Here is a 20549-nt window from a genome sequence, read left to right as displayed (position 1 = left end):
ACTGTCTCTCCAAAGTCCTATTGGCCGCAAGGGAGCACCTGACCTCTGTCTCCCTAAGCCTCCTGGGAATTGTAGTTCCCAGGGGGCTGTCTAAACACTGGGGCCGCGTGCGCGCTTCTCCCGCGCATGTGCGAACGCCTAATGGCCGCCTCAACCCCCTCTACACTTCCCTACTCTCGCGCGATCTCTCCCTATCCCTGGAGTCCTATCGCGCGCTTGCCGCCTCCTGCGCATGCGCGAACTAACGCGCAATGGCGGCGCACTCTCCTCCAGCCGCCGAGCCGGTGGCAACGCGATCGTGGCCCTAGCGACGGCCCGATCGCGTCCCCGGCAACCGGCCTGCGCCGCACAGTCCCGATCTGCTCCCTGCTCTGGCCCCCACCCTCGCGAAGTGCCGGCGGGTCCGTCGCAGCCTCCGGCGGCACCCGCTACCACACGGCACTCGCGGAGAGGGGCCAGAAAGCTTAAATTTACCTCAGGGCTATATTCTCCCCTTCGCAGAATCCCAACGCTCTCGCTTGGGTAGCAACCATACAGTGGATTATATAATGGAAAATGCATTGTAACCTGTACATCAAACACAAGCAATTCCCCATTTGTACCCAACATCCCCGCATGGATACCCGAGGCCAGCTGAGTCTCAGAGTGGAGTGCCCCTAATTGATTGGGTGAGGGTATCCCACCTTGACTCCTGTGAGTCTTTTGGAGCTCAAGACCTGTCCCTTGCACCAACCCACCTTCTCCCTCTCGCAGAAAAAAATGTACGGGGTCCTGGGTGTTGACCCTTTCCGGATCCTCCGGTCTTGTCTCACGGGAGACAGGGAGGCTCAGTCTCTTGCCTCGGTCCACCACATGGCGAACATAGCGCTCCATCGCGCACCTGGGAGGGGCCACAACTACCAGAGCGGTCTCAACAGAGTCTTTGTCCGCTCCAACCATCCCTTTAACGGTGACTTCTTCCGCGGACGGCACCACTTCTTCGGGTAGGCCCGGGTCTTGAGAAGGCCAAGCTTGGAGACTCCTCTCACAGGAGTAAGTGTCGCTCCGGTCCGTTACACCGGATACCTGGATGAGGTCGGATTCGTTCCACGATCTGCAGAGATCTTCTGGGGGAGACACCTCCACCAGGACGCGATGACGGGGTGAGCCCATCGCCCGGGTGACCCTACCTTTGGAGTCACCAGGCTCCACGATCACCGGGGAGCTCACACCCGACACACCTAGGGCAGTCAACTTACCCCTATCGTTGTCGCCAGGTACTGATCCCAAGCCTGGGACCGCTGGTACCTCGGTGGTAGGCCGGACTGGCAGTTGCAGGGCACACGGGCCCACATCATGGTCTGCATCAGTTGAGGTGGTTGCCTCGGTGACCTCACTGGAGTGGTCCGCCGGCAGGCGCATCACCACGCTCGGTTGGTCGCTACAATCACCACACATGGGCGGGGGTATAAACACCTTACCCTGGCCTTCCGGATCTGTGGTTCTGGTCTCGGTGGTTCCTGCTCGGGAACCGGGTCTGGAACCGACATCTGAGGCTCCAACATCTGGAGCTCCGCCTCCAGCGGCTCCGGCTCAGCATCTAGAAAGTCCATTTGGGCACACGGCCCCTCCACCACCTCCATCGCTGAAGTGGAAAAATTAGTAGCGGCTTCACCCACCTCGGTAGCACCATCAGGCGCCTCTTTCTCCGCAGGTTCCGCCATCAGAGGTTCCTGCTCCTCCATTTGCACGTCCCCTTTGAGAGGGTCTGCAACAGTGGTCTGGACACACGGGTCCCCGGAGGCCTCTGGAATTAAGACAAACTGAGGACAAGTATCATTTACTGTAGGAGGGAGGTCCGGCTCCTCCTCTTCTTTCTCGGCTGGTTCCGCCGCCTGGGGCAGGATAGGCTTTAGGAACCAGGCCCCGCAACACTCACATTGGGGCTCCCACGCCAGTGCCTCCCTCCGGTAACAGCCACATTTGAGGCTCCAACACTGGGTAAACGTTTCTCCATCCACCTCAGTTGACCTGAAACCTAGTTGTAACTGAGATGGTTCGACTCCATCTTTGAGGGCTTCACTCAGGCAGGGGCACATTAGCGTCGTGACCTCCATTCCTGGCAAATTCCAGGGCTCATACACATCAGGGTGTAACCCCTGGCAGTCTCTCTCATCCTCGGGGAGGGAATACTCCATTTCTGCAAAAGAGTCCTCTGCTGCTGGCGGTTTGGGTTGCAGGAACTGCGCCGCACAGTCAGGACACTTAGGCCCTTGGGTCAGCTCGCCAACGGCACACTCACATTCATTCAGACGGCCGTGCAGGCATTCTTACCCGTCTACCACGGTCATCGTGAGAGCAACTGGTGACTCAGATGCTCTGCCCATCCAGCCATCCATCACCTTCCAGTCCCTTAACACACACGGGCATACCACCATTGGCAAGACTAAATGGGGGGCCCGTATGATCCTGTACAGCCAAGGGTGTTCTTCTCGGCATCCCTTATTGTCCTTAGGGGGAACAGAAATTTCTGATTTCTGCTCAAGGCACTCCCTCCCCCTGGGGGACTCTAGAGGAGGGGCAGCACAGTCTTTTGGGGAATGTTGCAAACTCGGTACTGAGTCGCTCACAGTGTGGGGGCGGTGCTCGGGTTTTCCTGCCAGTCCTGGATAACTGTTGGCAACATTTTCCCGCGCGGCCGGGAACTTAGCACGTGGCTTTCTCCGCCTTGAGGGCTTCCCCATGGCGAAACAAAAATAGGACACAAATTAGAAAAGAAAAACATACAGGGCACCCCAGGTCTGATATCTCAGCAGCGCCTCCAAATGTAGCCCTTTTTGTGAACCGGCCGACCCACCCAATCTCACATTGGCCCCTCGTGGTCTAACCGGTTCCTTTCCCCGCAACACACCTGCTCTAAGGGACTACTGGTACTGCATAACACCTGTGGCTCCAGGAGATCTGAGCCTCCGCCAGCTGGGAGCCTGGGGAAACCCTTACCATTACCTGGTGCAGCGCCTCCACTTACCCAGGATCCCCGTTATGAAAGATAGCCCTGGGTAAGAAATACAATAACACTCATAGATAAAATACTAACACTTTACTAACACGACATGTCACACATCCCATAACATAACATAACATAACATAACCTGATGCTCTATCCGCATCACCTCAGCCCAATGTCTGGTGTTCCCACCCAGTGTCCTGTGATCCCCCACACCCAATGTCCCGTACTCCTACGGAGGTCGTGGGTGACTGCGCAGTCACTAATTAAGCTAGGGCCCAGTTGGTGCACTTATAATACTGAAGTACCTTCCGAGCACTCCGATGCTCGGGACCGCAACACACTTCTCAAAGGGTCAGACGTCCGTCTGATCCTTTCCAGGTACTTCTGCCGTGGACCCCAACGAGGGTCCCACCGCTCCACGGGAACTCAACCGTCTCTCGGTCACACCACCGTCGCACGGGAACAGCAACCGCCGCTATCCCTAACTAACCCTATCAGGACAGGAACCCTAACCTAGGGCCTGTCCCTGATGAACCGCAACCTGGGATGGCTTGGGGAAAACTCCTAGGGCCTGTGGAACAATAACCTGCCCCCTCCCCTAGCTACCCAGTCCTATCTGTAACTCTACTGATACTAACAGCGCCTGCAGCTGACACACCGCTCACACCGTCAGCCTGCAGACTTTGCACACACTGCGCCCAGCACATGCAGCGACACACACACACAGCTGCACACACACAGCCACCTGACTGGAACCCGCAGCAAATCCACTGCTTGCACGCTGTGCCTATTTGCCAGTGCGCACAGCCCTATCCGCTGTGGCACTGCCAAACTGCACCTTCCACACCTAAGGGTCACCTCTTTATCTAGGGCCGTCCCTTTTCAGTTACCCCCTGCCCTTACCTGGAATTGGGGCCTGGCTGGGGACCTATGGAGAACCCTTACCTGGTGCCGGAGCCACGCGCTCCCTGCACCCTTCCTACTCCTTCCTCTGCCTCTTCCTGACTGTCTCTCCAAAGCCCTATTGGCCGCAAGGGAGCACCTGACCTCTGTCTCCCTAAGCCTCCTGGGAATTGTAGTTCCCAGGGGGCTGTCTAAACACTGGGGCCGCGTGCGCGCTTCTCCCGCGCATGCGCGAACGCCTAATGGCCGCCTCAACCCCCTCTACACTTCCCTACTCTCGCGCAATCTCTCCCTATCCCTGGAGTCCTATCGCGCGCTTGCCGCCTCCTGCACATGCGCGAACTAACGCGCAATGGCGGCGCACTCTCCTCCAGCCGCCGAGCCGGTGGCAACGCGATCGCGGCCCTAGCGACGGCCCGATCGCGTACCCGGCAACCGGCCTGCGCCGCACAGTCCCGATCTGCTCCCTGCTCTGGCCCCCACCCTCGCGAAGTGCCGACGGGTCCGTCGCAGCCTCCGGCGGCACCCGCTACCACACGGCACTCGCGGAGAGGGGCCAGAAAGCTTAAATTTACCTCAGGGCTACATTAATTTCTCTGTTTAATTGGTATAATAAATGTTTGTTACTTTTGGATTTATCAGCGTGCTTGATGTGGGTTTTCTTCCTTCTTATGTTGTTATATATTTTCCCCATAGCACCACTACTGTATTATATTAGCTGTATTGCGTGGCTTTTGATAATTATTATTTATGAATGATTGTTGAGGCGGTTATCTGTGTGCCTATATATACATTATATATATATGACACACACACAAAAAGGCAGTTGCTCACACTATATAAATAAGGGGTTAAGCCAGACCCAAAAATTAATACAGAGAATCCTGAGAAAAAACAATTTCTAAACAGGATAGTCTGTGACTAAATAACTAGGGAAACACTGGTGGTGCTGGGGGAAAGAGAAATAAATATAACACACAAAAAGACTGAGACAATCCCCAAAATAGCACTCTAAATATACCACAGAATAACTAATTTAATATAAAGAAAAAAAGACTTGGATTCTAAGTCAAAATAGAAAAAGGAAATTATTTTAATAACGAGCAATAAGACACACTAACATTAAAAACATAAACACACTGTAGGCAGCATAAAAAAAATAAAAAAGCTGTGAATAGAAAAATAATGCATTTAATATCGCTGAAAGTAAAACCAAGAGTTTAAATGTATCAAATAATATACCTCTCAAAAATATGAGGTGATACAAATGAGCTAAAGGATTACAACACCCCCAAAGGATCCTAGCTACAAAAGTTCACCTTTCCTGTCTTGCCTTTAAATTCTTCATGGGCAAGCTACCAAGCTCCTGAACAAGCTCCTCACCCCTACCACTTGCAGCACTTATCACCTGAGATCAGACTCCAAAAGACTATTCATGGTCCCAAGGCTCAACAAAGTATCCGGACGTTCCTCCTTCTCCTTCTGTGCACCCCAAAACTGGAACAACCTACCAGAGACTCTCACATCCACCACCAGTTTAAGGGCCTCATGCAGTAAGCGTTGATAAGGGAAATATGGCCATTTTATAGCCAAAATTGTGTTTGAGATTCAGTAAGCGCCGATAAGTGCTTCATATCGCCAGGTTTCGGAGCCGATCATTTGGTTATGGCCAGTCGGCTGCCGATAAGCCTGTTTTCGACACTGATCGCCACTTTTTTAAATCGGCTGGATTCAACAAAAAAAAACAGCTTATCGGGGCTGATCGGCACTACGAAATTGAGATGTTATGGCCGATTTCTCCCGCCAACTAAAGTTGGCAGTTTGGACGGGAGAACGATCGCTAAGGCTGCCGGAACGGCACTTAGAAAAAAAAAATCTTCTGTACATCAATGGAAGTCAATGGAGCGGGGACGTATAACAGTATAGTACTGTTTACGTTTCATTGCTCACAATACAAGGGGGATTTGCATGACAGTGTGGGGGCATTCCCTGCATTGTGTCACAGCTGATGTGTCTTATTTGCATAACATTCGACTTTTACATGTTTTCAGCATTTGCGGGTCACATTACTCATCATGTGATGATGTGGCAAGGGAAAATACTATACTACACTCTTAAAGGAGAACCTCACATCATATCACACATTTTACTCAACTCAGCGACAATTATTTACATGATGTCACACATGTCACACATACACCGTATATTCATGTTCCTTTACATTACACAATGCTTGTAATGTGTCACGCATCTTTAAACCTTCATGTACATCGAAATTCTCATGTTTACATCTACGTTTGGGCCCTCCCTATTTTCATGACGTCACTTATTGGACGCTCAATCACATTGCATGTTTACATTGTAACCGTAGCATTACAAGCACTTCAACCTAACTTATACACACATGTACAGTAATTCATCATTGGGACACCTTGTAAACTCATTCTATAGCAACTATCCTCATTACACAAATGCATGCATATGCACACGACTATTCATTGTTGCCAACATGTGACAATAACATGGATAATTACACATGTTACACAAAACTTTTCCCACGTCAATCTCAGCCTTTTTGTCTCATTACATGACTGACTGTTGCGTTCAGAAGTTTTACATGCATTGCAAATGCAACTATTTATTTGCAAGCAATCTTTGTACAAAGCTTCACGTCACATCATTGCCAAATATCATCATTCCCTGCAGAATACACACAACAAATACTTAGAACAACAAGTGCACACAGCTTGCCACAGAAGTACTTTATTATGTTAATGTAACACCTTGCATTTTACTATGTCACCTGACATCATCACATACCTATTTAAAGGACGCACATTACCTGCTCATTCACAGCTACTCATTTCAAAATGTTGCGATTGTTTAGGAGACGGAGGAACATTCTTTTCTATGACATGCTTGCTGATCAAGAGAATGATATAGGGCAAGGTAGGGACACACCGAGGGACAGTGACAGTGACGCGGATACGACAGGGACAGGGAGAGGGACAGGCCGAGGGACAGGTAGAGGGACAGGAGATCAGAGGAGAAGACAGAGGAGACAACTTGTGCCTCGTCCGCGTCTGTACAGGGAGAGAACCCTGTTAGATGGAATGAGTGAGGAGGAGATTGTAAGTCGCTATCGTTTGAGTTCAGCAGCAATCTTATCTCTTTATCAGGAGATAAGGGGAGATTTAGATTTTTTCACAGCCAGAGGTCGTGCAGTCCCTGGGCTTGTTAAAATGCTGTGCTCATTACATTATCTTGCTTCCGCGTCATACCAGACAACTGTGGGCATAGTGGGCGGGGTCTCGCAATCTACATTCTCGCGGGCCTTAACCCAGTTTCTCTATGCACTCAATAGACGCGCTAGGAATTATATTCATTTTCCTACAGAGGCAACAGAGTGGCTGGAAGTCAGGACTGGCTTTTATAATATAGCAGGGATACCATCTGTGCTGGGTGCAATCGATTGCACACATGTTGCTTTGATTGCACCTAGTCAGAGTGAGCATGTGTACCGCAATCGTAAGCACTACCATTCACTCAATGTACAGGTGGTATGTGATGCCACGATGAGGATAATGCATGTGGTACCCAAGTTCCCTGGTTCCAGTCACGATTCCTCTATCCTGAGGAGCTCTTCAGTCTTCCATGCGTTCGAAGAGGGACATTTTGAACCTGGTTGGCTGCTGGGTGAGTACACATTTACATGTTCTAACACAAAACACATTTGTATTTAGGAATGTTGGCATTGTACAATTTCATCACTAATGTCAGCTTATGTGTGCTCCATTCATTATAGGTGACTCAGGATACGGAATTAGGCCGTGGCTCTTGACTCCGGTGCTAAACCCTCAAACTGAAGCAGAGGAGAGGTACAATGCAGCCCATATATCTACAAGATCTGTTATAGAGAGGACATTTGGCCTACTCAAGACCAGGTTTAGGTGTCTGGACAGAACTGGTGGGGCTCTTCTATACAAGCCTCAAAAAGTGTCTGATATTATCCTTGCCTGTTGCATTTTGCACAATGTTGCACTCAGGCACAATGTACAGTCAGACCTAGCTGAGGCTTTGGTAGACGAGCATCCCACCCATGTAGCTGCTGAAAATGAACAAACAGCCAGTGGTGGCCAGACACGACAGAATCTCATCAATTCATTTTTTTCTTGTAAGTACAAACAGATATGTTCCAAGTTCTACTTTTATAGTTACATTATGTTATCTTAACAAGAATGTTTTTTTATATACCCTTCTGGTAGGACACAGATGAATATGGGTTGCATACCTTTCTTTTCTCTGCTGTGTGCACAAAGGGATGTGGCACCGGTATGTTATTGTTGCACAGGTTATAGAATCCCTCTTCAATTGTACTTTAGTTGTGTGTATGTCAATACAACTGGGGTAACAAAGCAATAATATTTTAGCATTGTGTTATTCCTTATGCTAAGACAAAACACATATTATGCCCATAATCATTCATGCTTCTAGTATGCTTACATACTATGTTATTGGTGCAGTGTAACATGTACATCCAGATGATGTGTACACCAGGCTGATTTACATTTTGAATGTCATTAAATATACATGGTGTTGCACATGTAACACCAAATACACACTTTGATGTGTTGTTTACGGTACTGAAGATGGCATGTCAATGTTTGCAATTTATATATTGTTCCTTTCCATTATAGGTATATTTGCAGTATGACTGATCATGGTATGTATATTTGCTGACATCTCTCATAAGATGTGGCTACCTCAATCTTCCTAGAATTATTGGAACTAAAAACCCAACATATTGGTTTAAACACAAATGTTACATATATGTACTTTCTGTATCATGTATATGCATTTAGCTACTCTTGAGGTTTCATGTGCATTGTATTACAAAATGATTACTCACATTTCATCACATTTTATGTATGTTTCCTTATAATTTCCATTAATGTAATATAGAGGTGTTTGGAGAAAAGGGGATAACTGTACTTATTTGTTTACTTACGGGAGCACATTCATCACTAGCATAGACACACTTTTTAAGACAACTGTTTGTGTCTCTATCAATTGGTGTAGGATCCATGTATAACACCGACAAATGATAACACCAGCTTTATTATGGTAGCTTATATCATCATATTGACTATACTATGTATTTTTAAACGATTAATAAACACCGTAAACTATAGTTAGTTAGGTTAATGAAATATACACAGAAACGTACTTCATAACATGATGGTGATGTCATATTCAGAACATCATGCATTGGAGGGGACCATAACATCTGGCCAGTAACATTATTTGCTACAGTCCCAAACCATTTTATCTACATACCCATGTAACAAGAGATTTTAAAAATAAATGGCTACTTGGTTGTAAGTGTCCTTTACATTGGGAGAAGGAGTGGCTCAGTGAGTAAAGACACACACTGGCACTGATAGTTTGAAGCAGGGGAGTCTGGTTCAATTCCCGGTGTGGGCTCCTTGTGACCTTGGCCAAGTCACTTTATCTCCCTGTGCCTCATGCGGCAAAAAAACATTTGTACGTTCCACGGGCCAGGGACCTCAGGCTGAAACATGTGTCTGTAAATCGCTGCGTACAACTAGCAGCCCTATACATGAACATGCTCATATTATTATTATTATTATTGTTACATAGTTTCGACAGTCATACGTTCCATTACACAATAGAATACACAAATGTGTTAGCAGAGTGGGAATGGTTGTTATATAAAAAACACACCATGTCATAAAATGTTAGTAGTCATTAAAGAACACTCAGGAAAAATTCAAGAGGCACTATTTTGCAACATCATTATGTTAATTAAGTGCTTATGCAATATAGGCATAAGGGTATCACTTTTTTAATTGTTTGTTAATAAGCGCTGCAAGCAATATAAAATTAGTTCCATATGTAGTATAGTAGTCGGTGGCTCCTCCTCACAATCATCTCATATAAAGGTAGACTCTTCTGAAATCATACATTGATCCGATTGTATCTTCCCCGACATCTCTGAAATACAGCAAACACATGATGGTCAAAGATGGCACCTTACTAGATATGTATCCGTGACAACGCGTTACGCAGCTCTATATGATTGTGTAGATACACACGTCAGTCACTTATATGTTAGAAGTAAAAGTGTTCATCAGTATGTAATGTTTGTTTAAATTTGTAGCAGGCATTACTATGTATATGAAGTGAACGTTGCCTGTATACTGAAAGATGTGCGCGCACATCTTAGTGTGCGCACGCACTTCACGCTTGGCTCCACTAACTGTTAGCGCATGCGCAAAACAAAGCGTACGTTGTGCGTTCAATACATGTTGAAAATACCAGTAAACATAACATCTTTATTTCAAATACAATGAAGACGAAACTACATTCGTTCTAAACGAGTACATCTGTATTCTTTTTAAACAGACGTGTTTGAACAGAAAGCACGGCCGATAACACAATGCGCAAATGCAATACGTGTGACGTCATGTTAAGCCAGCGTGAAACGCACGCTAACACTCCTCCCACTCAATTAACATTCGGCTAACGCCCAGGGTACGCCTACAAACACTGAGCCGCACGCATCACACACTGCAGTTACCGTTACTATAACAAAACATGACAGCCAATAGGCTTTGAGGCGCGCACGTCGCTTGGGGGCGGGACTTACATCCGTAATCCTTTTTAAGGACGCCTTGGGCCATGACAAGGGTCCCACGTCATACGTGGTGGACCCGGTTTTCAATGTTGTAGATGTTGCATGATAACAAAACAGGTATGTGTTAGAGTTATGGAAAAATGTTGCTAATATGTTTAAAGGGATAGGAAAGTACGTATATTTATTCCGTCAGCAATGTGTACTACTCTTTCAGGTTCTACTATATTCTATTAGGAAACAATTTGTTTGTGATCGCTACATGTTATGCAGTCTGCAATGTTACGCTGTATCCACGCATTGAAAGTGAAAATGGTGGTTACAAAAAAAAAAAAAATTTAAACGCAGAGTCAACGCATAACGATTGTTATATTTACCATTCTTCTAGAATTAACTCTTCGCCTGGCTGCAACTGGTCGCTCCAGAAATGCAAGGCATTTTCATCCACGCTTGACCCAACCGCTGAATCCAGTATGACACATATCTCCTCCAGGATGCGCTCATAGGAATCGCCACTGCTTTCTTCAAATAATTGGTCGGGAGGTAGGTTCATTTCTTCGGGTTCCCATTCCAATGCATTTTCAGCTGAAAGGCTTGGTACATAATCATAGTACTTTTGTTCTTGTACAATGTGGGTTTCAGGAATGGAGGCTGCAGATATTGCAGCACGTATCGATTCAAACGGATCAGTAGTAGCGGATACATTGCTATTGCCATTAGGAATAAATATGCCTTTCATGACAATATAAGTGCCGTCTTTCAGGAGAAATTGTTTTTCCGGGGCAATCTTCCAGAAACCATAGGTGTGTTGTAGCTTATCCTGGTCACGTTCAAAAAAGTCATTACTTGATAAAGTGAATCTTATTGAGGAATTAAAATTCCGTGCATGCTTACGGTCTTGGTAATAAGGATATTTTGCTCGAATGAAATCATCGATTTGGCGTGTGCTTGCTTTCTGTCCGCGACTGTTCAAGATGGCTTCACAGATCATGTACTTATACCCTAAAAGGGGATTAATATTGTTAACGAATTCATCAGCCATGTCTGAGTAGCACAAAAGCTGTGTGCAGGTCTGTGTTATTTGCTCATCAAAATGAATGTGCTGAATGGCTAACAAACTCCTGTTTTTCCTTGTCAAGGTCAACAAAACTAACTACTTTGACTCCTTATTTCAAACGCCAATTGGATTTGTTTTTCTAATTGGGTTAACAGTTGTGGTTCGTGATATGGGACTGTGGGAGAAACATTTATCCTTCTTTTATCTCGTTTGTGAAAAACATCCCTAGACTTTGAATTTGTTCACATAGTGTTTTTTTGAAAACTAACAAAGAACACTGTGTGAAAATAGTTCTTAGCCAGGCATATCAGTAAAAACACACACCTGCAAAAAGAAATGTTTTTTCCCCGCTTACATTTCTGTGTGTATGTGAAAGTCTGGTTAACTCCCTGTCTGCATGAGTTTAAATACGTGTGTATATATATATATATAAATATATCTCTCTTATAAAAATATATATATATTTATATATTATATATTTTTTTTTTTAATATTGCAGGAGTACACACAACATTGATGGCAGTAAGTATACCTTGTATGAAACCTATTTAAATGGTGAGAAACATGATTGAATTAAGTAATAAACATTTGTTTAAGCACAATACTGTTAGAGTCTCATACTTAGGATATTTCTCAAACATTAGGCCTGTATTATTAAAATAGTGTGTTTTCACAAGGAAGCATGAAGTGTATTAGTTTGTAAAATACATGTATACCAGTTTATATAGTACTATATATATATATATATATATATATATATATATATACATACACACACACACACACACACACACACACACACACACTCACTCACTCACTCACTCACTCACTCACTCACTCACTCACTGTGTGTGTGTGTGTGTGTATGTATGTATATATATTATTATACATTCTGAGATGTTATTGAAACAAGAACACACAAATGATTAAAGGACAAAATTAGAATGCCCAAGCAAGGCAAAGGTAAGTAATAATTTACACATAATCCTGCTGTACACGTACAAGAAAGATGTTTGCACTTACTTAGGTGTTTTTATAATTGCATGTGACTAATATGCATATGCAATTCTTACATCAATTAACACACCCAAATGCAATGTTTTGCTGCAAAGTCAATGGCAGCTTCTCTAAACTTTGCAACTGGTTCCAGGTGGACCATTACTGAACAGACGATTAATACATCAATATTTATAACACCATTAATTATGAGTGTTAACATTTCCAAAACTTCACGTGTACAAGAACATAGTTGAAAGTTTGGAAACAACACAGTCTTCAGCATACATACAATATTAATTAGATAATGTGAAGTCAACAAAACAAGGCCAGAGACATATTGAGTGAATTATAACATTTATTTTTTTTGTTCCTTTTGTGAGCGAGTAACAGGCCTGCTTGTTGTCTCTTGCATTTTTTTTTTCGTTTGCCACCAACTTTAGCCACAACAGAGCCACTTTGAGTGGCCTCTGGCACTTCACGGGCAGGGCTTGTGGGCAGTGACTCACCTACAGGGCTTGTGGGCAGTGACTCACCTACAGGGCTTTTGGGCAGTGACTCACCTACAGGGCTTTTGGGCAGTGACTCACCTACAGGGCTTTTGGGCAGTGACTCACCTACAGGGCTTTTGGGCAGTGACTCACCTACAGGGCTTTTGGGCAGTGACTGTTCACCTACAGGGCTTTTGGGCAGTGACTGTTCACCTACAGGGCTTTTGGCCAGTGACTGTTCACCAACAGGGCTTGTGGGCAGTGACACATGTGAGCAAGTTGGTACACCGTGCACAACACATGGTTGGTCCGTTTCATCTTTCCTGGTCAGTACTAACTGCTTGTGCTGTTGTGTTTTTGTGGCCTCCTTTGTAGGTGTCAGCTGGTGATGTAGTACAGATGGCAGCGGTAGGATGTCGTCAGGAACCTGCACACCAATGTGTGCTACTTGACCGGTAACATTGGGACCTGGAGACTGAAGATCAGATGAATGTGGTGAGAAGTTGCCAGCATGTAATGATCCAGCCTGTGAGGTGTTGAATTGGGGTACATTAGTAATTCTCAAGTAATTAGCTTGGGTTTGCTGAACAACTAATGCTTCGAATGAGGTGTTGATTTTTTGCAACTGTTTAGGCACTTCAATGAAGACTCTGTGGAGATGTGCCAATTGTGATACTGTTTCTTCCTGCAGTCCAATCATCCTTTCCAGCACTGTCATCATGTCTGAATGGCGACGATTTTCTGCGTCCACTATTTTTCCCTCTGAAGCTACAATTGCATCGTATGTGGAAGTTGATGGACGATTTGGCGGTACAACAGTTTCTATTGGCACCTCTTCATGGTCACTTGATTGTATTTCAGTCTCTTCTGCGGCGTCATCCTCATCATCCTTATCATCCTCATCACCATGATGTTCTAAAAAGAAATGTACACATTATTAAATGGCATGTTAATGTATGCTGTGTTACTATGTAATTGTACTGTGTCCTAAGTAACACCTAACATGTTAGCATACGTTTTATAACCTCACATTAAAAACTACCTTGACTTACGAATAATGTTTGGACTCAGTATGAAATATGAATGAATGAAAAGTTGCTCTAAACTCAGAAGTCCTACATGATAGTTGACATCACTAACACAATACATGTTGCCTTACACTTCATTTTCACTGACACTAAGTAATCCTATTTAAAGAAGATGTGCAAAACAAATAATGAACATGACAACATAACATATAGAAGAGCACATATTATATGGCCAGCAAATGATACACTCACCTTCTAGTTGTGTTGAGCTGGCTGACCCAGGTGAAGACACTTGTTCCATCTCAGGTGACACATGTCCTCCAGGGGCAACTATATATAACAATAACATAAGTTTTACATTTACATGTGTAAATATTGAACAAACACTTATTGTATGTTCTGTATTTATGATTAACTAACAACATCAGTTCCTTAACTGAAAATGTGTGTGAAAGTGAACATAAATAGTTGTAATAACACTGTACATGCCTGTGTACTTAGAAGTTTTGAGTTCCCTAACATACAACATACTATGTTTCTGCAGTAATGCATGAGGATAAATAGATTAAATTTGTACCTTAAAATCATATGTTGTGTAGTGATATCAGTATCATAATGTACATAACTATCATGAGATGACCATTCACAATGGTTATCATGAAGGTGGTCATATTGCAAAAAGTGTTGTTTTTGGTAGAGGATATGTGTGGTACATTAATCGAAGATGTGGCACACCTGAATGTGGCTGTGACTCAACAAGACAACACATGCAGTGTGTGATAATGTGTCTTTGATAGTAGTTCAACTATAGATATGAGTGAACTAATGTGTGACGTACGCTTTGATAAGTAATGAGTTGTTGGGGCATTTAGTAGCTAAAGTTAAGCTTTCAAATGAGTGTGATTAACTTCAGTTGTGCTAGTCAGGTTGTAATAACGGTATTCCCTTCCACAAAAAGCCTAATCAGCCACACCTTTCAATTACTTGAAACAGGTGAAAATGGTGTGAACTAAGTTGACCGTGAAATGAGGCTGTAATTAGTGTGTATGCTGAACCCCACCCCCTCTGTTGAAGTGTATGCTGTGATGAGATATTAATTGCAGCTGCTTTAACACAATGGTAGATGAGCTAAGTAGTCATCTGCAGTGTTTAAGTTATGAAAACAATGACATACCATATTCTACGTGTGCCTCATTATGCTGTCTGTATATGACATAAAGCAAAAATGGACCTTTTCATAAGCAACTATAGATGTGTTAGTGCCAGTGATGTTTGTAGGCCGTTGCATGCAATTTCTTTGATGCATGCTTAAAATAGGCAGTAATGTCATGTTTGTCGGAGTAAAATCAATAAAATACACAATAATATGATACATATTTCTGTTCTGTACCTGTAGCTACTAATAATTTCTCATGAACATGTGTTACACATGTGTACTACCCTGTTTTTCCCCATCTTCGCCCACCATCATATTGCTTCCACTGCAGCTATGCATTTTGGGAATTCACATGTAAATGAGCACGCAATGGCACGTGCTATATTAGTTACTGCTTTTAGTAGGACTACTACATATATGTCTATTTTGATATATATATATATATATATACAGAATCAGACATATACATATATAGATGCAGGTATGCTTATATTGTGAAGACAGTATAAAAAGCAGTGTAAATATGCAAAATAACTGTAAGCAACGACACGCCTAGTACAGTAATATTTATCACCTGCTGGAAATTGTGACGGATAAATTCCAATGTCACGGTCACCAGCCAAGCCTTCCACGACGACGGTAAGTAATTTTGGCCGAAGCAGCTCCTCCAATGGAGTCAATATGAGACGTTGTGGTGTGGGCCCACCTCCAGTGCCAGTAGCATGCACGCGTTGGTCTTGTATTTTCTTTTTCAATTTGGACCTAATATCATCAAATCTTTTCCGACAATGATACTTGTCCCTGACACGATTCCCACAGGCATTGACACCAATGACTATTGTGTCCCACATTTCTTTTTTGCTTGCTGCACTTGTCCGCCCTTGAAAAACATATAAAAGATATGAGGTAAATTAATAATAATATAAGCACCAGTTTCCTACGCTGCTAGCTGTTCCAAGAGATAGCAAACATGCTGTTTTATGTGTAATATGTGAAGCACATGAGCATTCACTACTAAACCTATACATGTAAGCAAGCTTGCATTCATATTGTATGCAGTTCTGGCAAATTGACCGCCTGTGTTTATTTGTCCTTGTAAGGCATGATAAAAAGCTGTGTTTCCACACTAATGAACATAGAAAGATATTGTGTACCCATATTTGCATATGAACAAAACTCAGATGACCTAGGATCACATGTATTTGAATAATAAATGTAAAGGTACACTTACCTACTAAATGTCCATAGATACTGTCATAGTGCTCCAGAATGCCAGTGACAAGAGCTGTATTTTCCTGGTCATTGAAGCGAGGATTACGTGGCTTCTCCACACGTTTCTTCCGAGCAGGTTTAGGGTCAGAGCTTGGCTGGTGCTGACTGGACTCTCCTTCTTCCAATGGAAGAGCCTCCAAAAGCTGGCCACCAGCAAGCACGCCACCACCAGACACCCCATCAGCAACTGCGCCACCAGCAGCACTCCCAGCACCAGCACTCCCACTCCTAGCACCAGCACTCACACTCCTAGCACCAGCACTCACACTCCTAGCACCAGCACTCCCAGCACCAGCACTCCCACTCACAGCAACAGCACTCCCACTACCAACAACAGCACTCCCACTCCCAACAACAGCACTCCCACTCCCAGCAACACCACTCGCAGCACCAGCACTCCCACTCCCAACAACAGCACTCCCACTCCCAGCAACACCACTCGCAGCACCAGCACTCCCACTCCCAGCAACACCACTCGGTGCACCAGCAACATCACTCCCCTGAACAGAACGTTCACTCCGACGCGTACTCGCACGAGTAGCACTCCCACTCCCACCAGCATCACTCTTCCCACGCTTTGCGGGCATACTTCCAGCACTCACAAAAAACAGACAAGAAATGTACAGGCAATCACACGAACCACTTCCACATATAAAACAAGACAAAGATGTAAACAAAACAACAAAGGACAAAGCTCTCCCAATACACAACAAGTCTCTCAGTCAATATGCAAATCTTCAATCGTCCAGCTCTGTGCGTCTCTCTCTCTCTCACTCCCAACAACACAGAGAATGATTAGCAGTACACGTTGCCTTTAAATATGGCGCGCAATCCAATACATGCTTGTTTCGCCTGATTCAGCAAGATTTGTGATTGTGCAACCTAACAGCACCCCGCCACGCACGCCGATACACCTGTGTGTGATCGGCTCATCATCGTGAGAGTGGGCGGATTTGTTTTCGGCTTGATTTTGAATGTATTCGGCACTTACTGCATACGGAGACGGAAAAACGCCAATAACATGACTAATCGATAAGCTTGCCGATTTCACATAATCGTCGCTTACTGCATGAGGCCCTAAGTTCTTTCAAATTTAAGGCTGTCTCACATTTTAACCTGGTCTGTAACTGTTTCATACGCTCATAATATATATTTTCTTTAACTGTGCACGCAATGTCTTGTATATAATGTATACCCTGTTCATTTATGTAACTATACTTGTAACCATGTATTATTTGTTTTACTCTGTGCCCAGGACATACTTGAAATGAGAGGTAACTCTCAATGTATTACTTCCTGGTAAAATATTTTATAAATAAATAAATAATATAACTAAACCCAAAAGAAAAAATAATTAAGTATATACAATGAATAAACTTATATACACAATAGTGAAAATAAGAAAAAATAATATAACTTAAACCAAGGGGGAGACACAGGGGAAAATAAGATGAAAAGTACTCAAGCCCTGTGCAGCAATAATCAAAAATAATAAAAATATCAAAAAACATGAGTGCAAAACATTCCTTTGTATTCTGACAAAAAGGCAAAACACATGGCTATATTGGATGAAAAATAAAGCCAGTACGGGATGCTCAATCAAACCAGCGTTTGCCTACATCCCACAAAGGGGAAAGGACTCAGTGAGCAGAGAAAGTGATACTCAGCTGTCCATAATAGTGTTTGAGTCAGTCCAAGGGAGAGTAATTCCAACATAGATTGCAGTCTCTCATATCGTCCACAGGAGTTGCATCATGAAGCAAAGGTCACGCTGTAGAAATCATGTATACTGCCGTCAGTGAACACTCTACGCGTTTCAGCCAAGGGGGCCTTCTTCCCGGAGTGGAATGTTTTGCACTCATGTTTTTTGATATTTTTATTATTTTTGATTATTGCTGCACAGGGTTTGAGTACTTTTCATCTTATTTTCCCCTGTGTCTCCCCCTTGGTTAAAGATATATTATTTTTTCTTATGTTCACTATTGTGTATATAAGTTTATTCATTGTATATACTTAATTATTTTTTCTTTTGGGTTTAGGTATAACATTTGTAGCTAGGATCCTTAGGGGGTGTTGTAATCCTTTAGCTCATTTGTATCACCTATTATTTTTGAGAGGTATATTATTTGATACATTTAAGCTCTTGGTTTTACTTTCAGCTATATTAAATGCATTATTTTTCTAGTCACAGCTTTTTTATTTTTGTTATGCTGCCTACAGTGTGTTTATGTTTTTAATGTTAGTGTGTCTTATTGCTCGTTATTAAAATCATTTCCTTTTTCTATTTTGACTTAGAATCCAAGTCTTTTTTCTTTATATTAGATTAGTTATTCTGTGGTATATTTAGAGTGCTATTTTGGGGATTGTCTCAGTCTTTTTGTGTGTTATATGTGTATATATATATACAGTGCTCGACAAATAATGATAACAAGTCGCCCGTTGCGAGTGGATTTAGGCAGCTGGCGACCCGTGCTGCAGCTCAATGAATTCCCCTGCTCGTGCCAATTTTTTTTTTTTTTTTTTAAATAAATAAATAAATAATCCCCCTCCCTGATTGGGTTAAAAAAAAAGTTTAAAAAAATGGCGGCAAATCCTGTGGTCTGGTCCCGGCGCTCGTGCACAGGGCAAGCAGAGTGTCCTGCCATTTGCGCTGCCTGTCCCCCCCAGCAACCCAGAATCCCCCGCACCCTCACCCCCCTCCCCCCGCTCCCCACGTGGACGGAGGGGGAAGCCCAAAACAAGCGCCGCGCGCAATCTAGCCCCCTCCGCTCCCTCCCCCCTCCGCTCCCTACGTGGGACGGAGGGGGAAGCCCAAAGCAAGCCCCGCGCGCAACCCACGTGGAACGGAGGGGGAAGCGCCAACCAAGCTTCCCCCGTGCGCGCCTCCTGCGCATGATCTCCCCCTAATCATCTGCCCCCGATCCCCGCTTGGTGTTCGGGGAGCGTGCTTCAGGGGGGAGCGTGCTTCGGGGGGGGAGGGGCCTGCTGCCGTGCGGAGGGGCCTGCTGCCGTGCGGAGGGGCCTGCTGCCGTGCGGAGGGTCCTGCTGCCGTGCGGAGGGGCCTGCTGCCGTGCGGAGGGGCCTGCTGCCTTAAGGAGGGGCCTGCTGCCGTGCGGAGGGGCCTGCTGCCGTGCGGAGGGACCTGCTGCCGTGCGGAGGGGCCTGCTGCCTTAAGGAGGGGCCTGCTGCCGTGCGGAGGGGCCTGCTGCCGTGCGGAGGGGCCTGCTGCCGTGCGGAGGGGCCTGCTGCCGTGCGGAGGGGCCTGCTGCCTTAAGGAGGGGCCTGCTGCCGTGCGGAGGGGCCTGCTGCCGTGCGGAGGGGCCTGCTGCCGTGCGGAGGGGCCTGCTGCCTTAAGGAGGGGCCTGCTGCCGTGCGGAGGGGCCTGCTGCCGCGTGCGACCCGGTGAGTGTGTGTGTGTGTGTGAGTGCCAGAGTGAGTGTCTGTGTCTGTCTGTGAGTGAGTGTCTGTGAGTGAGTGTCTGTGAGTGAGTGTCTGTGTGTGTGTGCCTGTGTGTGTGTGTGTGTCTGTGTGTGTGTGTGTGTGTGTGTGTGTGTGTGTGTGTGTGTGTGTGTGTGTGTGTGTGTGTGTGTGTGTGTGTCAGAGCGAGTGTGTGTCTCTGAGTGTTCTGAGTGAGTGTGTCTCTGAGTGAGTGTGTCTCTGAGTGTGTCTCTGCATGAGTGTCTCTGCGTGAGTGAGTGTGCCTGTGTGTGTGTGCCTGTGTGTGTCAGAGTGAGTGTGTGTCTCTGAGTGTCTGAGTGAGTGTGTCTCTGCGTGTGTGTCTGTGTGTGTGCCTGAGTGAGTGTGTGTCTCTGAGTGTCTCTGCGTGAGTGTGTCTCTGCGTGAGTGTGTCTCTGCGTGAGTGTGTCTCTGCGTGTCTGAGTGTGTGTGTCTGTGAGTGAGTGTGTGTGTGTCTGTGTGTGTGTGTGTCTCTGTGTGTGTGTGTGTGTGTCAGAGCGAGTGTGTGTCTCTGAGTGTTCTGAGTGAGTGTGTCTCTGAGTGAGT

The 20549-nt window shown here is 45.1% G+C and overlaps 1 long non-coding RNA gene across 1 annotated transcript; it reads left to right on the top strand.

Moving 5' to 3' along the window:
* The first annotated feature begins 12100 nt into the window (after nucleotides 1–12100).
* Nucleotides 12101–14107, top strand: LOC142468848 (uncharacterized). The gene is made up of 3 exons (XR_012788887.1): nucleotides 12101–12126; nucleotides 13467–13586; nucleotides 13783–14107. It is a non-coding gene; the product is annotated as an uncharacterized LOC142468848 (long non-coding RNA).
* Nucleotides 14108–20549: the final 6442 nt, after the last annotated feature.

The sequence above is a fragment of the Ascaphus truei genome, chromosome 1 (genome assembly GCF_040206685.1).
Source record: "Ascaphus truei isolate aAscTru1 chromosome 1, aAscTru1.hap1, whole genome shotgun sequence".
In the NCBI taxonomy this organism is placed as follows: Eukaryota; Metazoa; Chordata; class Amphibia; order Anura; family Ascaphidae; genus Ascaphus; species Ascaphus truei.
This window is presented reverse-complemented; position numbering and strand designations above follow the sequence as displayed.